The sequence below is a fragment of the Tupaia chinensis genome, unplaced genomic scaffold, assembly GCF_000334495.1.
Source record: "Tupaia chinensis unplaced genomic scaffold, TupChi_1.0 Scaffold147351_1, whole genome shotgun sequence".
Classification (NCBI taxonomy): domain Eukaryota; kingdom Metazoa; phylum Chordata; class Mammalia; order Scandentia; family Tupaiidae; genus Tupaia; species Tupaia belangeri.
The window spans coordinates 1,089,387-1,095,066 of NW_006207202.1; the positions used below are offsets into that span (position 1 = coordinate 1,089,387).

A 5,680-nucleotide genomic window follows, 5' to 3' on the forward strand; every position below is an offset into this window, starting at 1 on the left:
AGAAAGAAAGAAAGAAAGAAAGAAAGAAAGAAAGAAAGAAAGAAAGAAAGAAAGAAAGAAAGAAAGAAAGAAAGAAAGAAAGAAAAAGACAGCTTGACTTCAAGACTTATTATAGGCCCCCAACGCCCACCCCCACCCCCCGAGTGTTACTGCTGCGGCTTGCTTGTGTCCTGGAAGCTGTCCCTTCTCTGGGGTCATGATGGGCAGCAAGATGGTGTCTGCCGGCAGGGTCGTGCAGGTAGTGAAGCCACATACACCATTAATAAGGTTTCCTGACAGGAGAGACAATCCTAAACCCAATGTATCAGAAGCTTTGAGGTCAGCAGGGCTGCCATCCCGTTCTTCTGCAGTTTCACAGCATTCTAAGGGAAGTAAATCACCAGATTTGCTGATGTATCGGGGTCCGCCAGTCACGGCAGAAATAATAAAAACTTCACTTCGAAATACAGAAGGAAACTGGTGTCTCAAGAAGAAATTTAATTTATTCAACGTGGTGGTCCAGAGTAATCACTGTGGCTGCTGTTTTCATCAGAAAGAAGAATTATCTTTACAATAAAGGACTTCCAAAATGACAAATGAGAAATTGTATATTAAACAATTTACTTTTTTGTTTGTTTGTTTGTTTGTTTTGGAGAGATTTTCACTGTAGGGCGCGTGCGCTCACCAGACAGACAGAGAGAGACATAGAGACAGAAAGTGAGAAATCACCCCCCAGGGGGGATGGTCACGCCACAATCCCTTCTCCTCCATTCTCCTCTTGGGATCTTGGGCATGCATGTACACGCGCCCGGCGTGAGTTTCAAGCCACCGGGTCCGGGACACGAACCGCGGTCGACTACGTGGGAGTCCAGTGACATAGCCATTACGCTAACTGCTGGTTCCCTAAACAATTTACTTTTATAAATATTCTGTAAAAAAGGAAATACAGAAAATTTAGATATACACTCATATCTCCTAATTTATGTATCTTGGTCAGCTCCGAGCTTACCTAATTGTTTATATACTTTATACTTACTAAAGTATACATGTTTACCAAAAAAAAAGAAAAAGAAAGACTTACTATAAAGCTAAGCAATCAAGACTGTGATATTGGCAGAATAGATAAACAGATCAATGGAACAGAATAGAGAGTCCAGAAATAGACCCACACAAATATAGCTAACTGTTCTTTGATGAAGGAACAAGATATGGAAAAAAGTAATCCTTTTAAATGGTATAGGACATTGGGACCAGCAGTTTGCATAATGGCTATGTCACTGGACTCCCATGTAGTCGACCACAGTTCAAGTCCTGGACCTGGTGGCTTACACTCATGCCGGGCACGTGTGTGTGCATGCCCAAGATCCCGAGAGGAGAATGGAGGAGAAGGGATTACGGTGTGGCCATGCCCCTGGGGGTGAGTTCTCACTTTCTGTCTCTCTGTCTCTCTCTTTCTTTCTGGCGAGTGCACGCACCCTATAGCAAAAACCTCTCCCAATAAATAAATAAATAAATAAATAAATAAATAAATAAATAAATCATAGAACTAAATATAAGACAAAACTCAAAACTATAAAACCCCTAGAAGACAACATAGGAAGAATTCTAGATGACCTTTAGTTTACTAATTTACAATTAGGATTAGAGTTGACTTTTAGTTTAGTAATCTACAATTACTTTTTTTTTGAGAGAGAGATTTTTTTTTTTGCTATAGGGTACATATGCTCACTGGAGAGACAGAGAAAGAGACAGAGACAGAAAGTGAGAAATTACCCCTGGTGGGATGGCCACACCGTGGATCCCTTCTCTTCCATTCTCTTCTCAGGATTTTGAGCATGTATGCACACATGCCAGCATAATTTTCAAGTCTCTGGGGTCTGGGTTGAACTGCAGTTGGCCACGTGGGAGTCCAGTGCCCTTAACCACTGTGCCACCTGCTGGCCCCCAGCAATTACTTTTTTAGATATAATACCAAAAAGCATGATCCATGGCAGAATTAGCTGGCCTTCATTCTTCTCTGAAAGACCCTGTAAAGAACAGACAAGCCATAGACTGAGAGAAGCTATTTGCAAAAGACCTATCTGAAAAAAGACTTCATCTAAGACATACAGAGAACACTTAAGACCCAACAAAAAGAAAATGAGCAATTCAATTTTTAAAGAAAAGGACAAAAGACCTGAACAGATACCTCACCAAGAAGATATGCAGATAGCAAATAAGTATATGAAAACACACTAAGCATTATATGTCATTAGAGGATTGCATGTTAAAAATTAGGGACCAGCGGGAACCAGCAGTTAGTAATGGCTATGTCGCTGGACTCCCACGTAGTCGACTGCAGTTCGCGTCCCATACCTGGTGGCTTAAAACTCATGCCGGGCGCATGTGCGTGTGTGCCCAGGATCCCGAGAGGAGAATGGAGGAGAAGGGATTGCGGCATGACCATCCCCCCTGGGGGGGTGATTTCTCGCTTTCTGTCTCTATGTCTCTCTCTGTCTGTCTGGTGAGTGCACATGCCCTATAGCAAAAAGCTGGGTGCATGTGCGTGCATGCCCAAGATCCCGAGAGGAGAATGGAGGAGAAGGGATTGCGTCGTGGCCATCCCCCCTGGGGGGTGATTTCTCGCTTTCTATCTCTCTGTCTCTCTCTGTCTGTCTGGTGAGCACACATGCCCTATAGCAAAAACCTCTTAAAAAAAAAAATTAGGGACCAGCAGTTAGTGTAATGGTTATGTTGCTGAACTCCTGTATAGTCAACTGCAGTTCTAGTCCCAGACCCGGTGGCTTAAATTCACGCCGGGTACGTGTGCGTGCGTGCCCAAGATCCTGAGAGGAGAATGGAGGAGAAGGGATTGTGGCATGGCCATCCTCCCTGGGGGGTGATTTCTTGCTTTCTGTCTCTCTGTCTCTCTCTCTTTCTGGCGAGTGCACGTGCCCTATAATAAAAACCTCTTAAAAAAATTATAAAGAAGGCCAGCCACATAGCACGATGGTTAAGGGGGCTGGATTCTACATGGCCAACTGCTTATCCAAATCCCCTGCCTGGCAACTCGAAAAACATGTCTAGTGTGTGTGTACACGCATGCCCCAAATCCTGATTAGATGGAGAAACAGAGAAGGAGAATATAATCACGCCCCTGGGGGGAATACATGGTCCCCCTCTCTGTTTCTCTCTGGTGAGCTCTCATGCACTCTGGAATTAAAAAATAAATAAATACATAAATAAAGAGAGAAACCTTTAAAATAGAAAACCATCTGTTCTGTCAGACCTTGAGTCAAAATGCCAGATGATCTCTGTAGTACCCACTTTCTAACTCTAGGGCTTTGAGCAAGTCAGGTGACCATGCTGAGCCTTGATATAAGTTTTCTCGAAAATGAAAAGTGGAGCTAGATCAGTGGTTCTTGTACTTTTGGATTTCTCAGAGAAGTCAAATTGGAAATCAGTATAGACTTGTCAAATAAACACATTTAAAAAATCTAACTACGGTCACTATTTCATTATAAAAACATTTTAGCGCAAAAGATTAGGACTTTTTCTAAAAACAAAAGGTAATTATTTCAATGGGATGCCCTTGATTTTCAGCATTTCGCACTTCTAGTTAAGCCGCTGTATGCTTGCAGTGCTGCGTAGAAGCTGAAGCCACACTCCCCGCATGGCCCCTCCAGTTAGCTGGGCACCCAGATGAGAGCTGCCCCTGGGTCAGCAGCTCAGCTGCCCATAGTGGCCCCACCACCTGCCGTCGGCTTTCCTGCTCTGCACCATGGAAGCCAGGTCTGATGGCCCAGGCGGCAACCACTGCAGCTGGTGTGGCTGAGCGCTCTGCCATGGGACACACACAAAGGCATGCCATCACTGGGGCTTCAGTGGAGGAAGTAACGCTCAGCCCTCCAGGCCTGACATCTCTTACCAGAAGCCTCTGGAACCCAACCAGCACATGAGCATTAACAGCAGTTTAGACCTGGCCACTATGAGACAAAACAGTTTTTGGACTGTGCCCAGACCAGAGACTTTAAGCTCTGTGAGAGTTGCAGTGAGGTGTTGAAACCATGCAGATTTTCCAGTGGATTATCCTAATCAAGAAGTTCATATTGAAGTAATAGAAAGTCCACTCTCATGACCAAGTTAATTTAGTGTAAACAAATAATTGACAGTGAAATGATGAAGTGTAAAATCGTCAGTTAAACCTCTTCTGTTATCGATAGCTTCCTTCAGAATTGTAATGGAAGAGGATATTCTTCTGTGTGGAAGTTCATTGAAATGATATAGAATCTGGGGCTGGACATGTTTTTGTGAGCTTAAACCAGCTATTGTAATCATTTAATGAGTTAATTGGGATAAAGAGATTTTTCTTTGGAAAAGAAATGAATGGAATACCCTTAATTTTATAGAAAACTCTGTATTTAACTTTATTTTTCCAATTTTCCCATTAACTGATAAAAATTCTATCATACTGGTACCAGTCTGTAGGCCAACCCTTGGGATTGACTAAAGGATGGCTAAGATTTCTTCTAATCCTAATATCTGAGACCTATGCTCAAGATGTTTTTATGTTCTAGAAAGGTCCACAGTAGATCTAGTCAGTGCTAGGCCCAAGCAGCATAGTGAATATCTATGGGTGCTAAGGCATCAACTATATTAGGGTCTTCAAAAACTTCATAGGAAATGTGTATTATGGAGACCAGCAGTTGGCATAATGGCTAAGTCGCTGGACTCTCATGTAGTTGACCACAGTTCAAGACCTGGACCCGGTGGCTTAAACTCATGCCAGGCACATGTGCATGCGTGCCCAAGATCCCGAGAGGAGAATGGAGGAGAAGGGATTGCAGCGTAGCCATCCCCCCCAGGGGGTGATTTCTTGCTTTCTGTCTCTCTGTCTGTCTTTCTGGCAAGCACACACGCCCTATAGCAAAACCCCTCAAAAAAAAGAATATGTGTATTATGAAAAAAAATTGTGTGAATTTCAACATTTTTTGCACCAAAATAAACTTATAATTTCATGTTTCCACTAACTTTTGGAATCCCTTCATATATCATAGGCATATTATTGCGAATACTTAAAACAATCTTATATTCTTTTCATGGGGTAGCTATTAGAGATGACAAAACTGAAATTTGGAAAGATTAAGTAGCTTGTCCAAAGTTGCACTGTAATGGTGGAACTCCAGGAAACAGACCCAGACCTGTCTTGACTCCAAAGCCCATATTTCTCCTGCTCTCAGATTCTGGTATTTTCCTATGCTCTCTTTTCTTCTGGAAGCAACATTCTCCTCTCCTGAAAATGGCTCTTTCCCCTATCCTATGGTGTAGACTGATCACCAGGGAGGTCCATCTCCAGGCCATGACTGATTCGTCTAGGCACAGAAACTTTATCCAAGGAGGGAATGCCAGTTTGAGTTCTTCATCCAAGGTTTGCCCTTCCATCTCCAGAGATCAGAAGGCAGCTCGTTCCAATGCAGTCAGCCATAGATCCCATGCCTCAGTAGTTCTCAGCAGTCTATCTACCAGAAACCAGTCTTAACGTGGCCATGAGAAACAGGAGGGAAATGCGGTTGCATTCAAGTCCCTGGATCTAATTGTTTCCGAGGTCCCTTCATCCCCACCTTTCCCGTTTTAGATTAGTCAACTTTACCTTGAATTTAGGAGGGAACAAATTCCTCCTTTTTTCTAAGCTGGCTCATGTTTCATCACGTACCACCGTACA

General features: G+C 43.1%; 1 pseudogene; it reads left to right on the plus strand.

Annotated features, from left to right (window-relative positions):
• The first annotated feature begins 199 nt into the window (after positions 1-199).
• LOC106734022 (coiled-coil-helix-coiled-coil-helix domain-containing protein 2 pseudogene) lies at positions 200-4,053 on the plus strand (annotated as a pseudogene).
• The last annotated feature ends 1,627 nt before the right edge of the window (positions 4,054-5,680 follow it).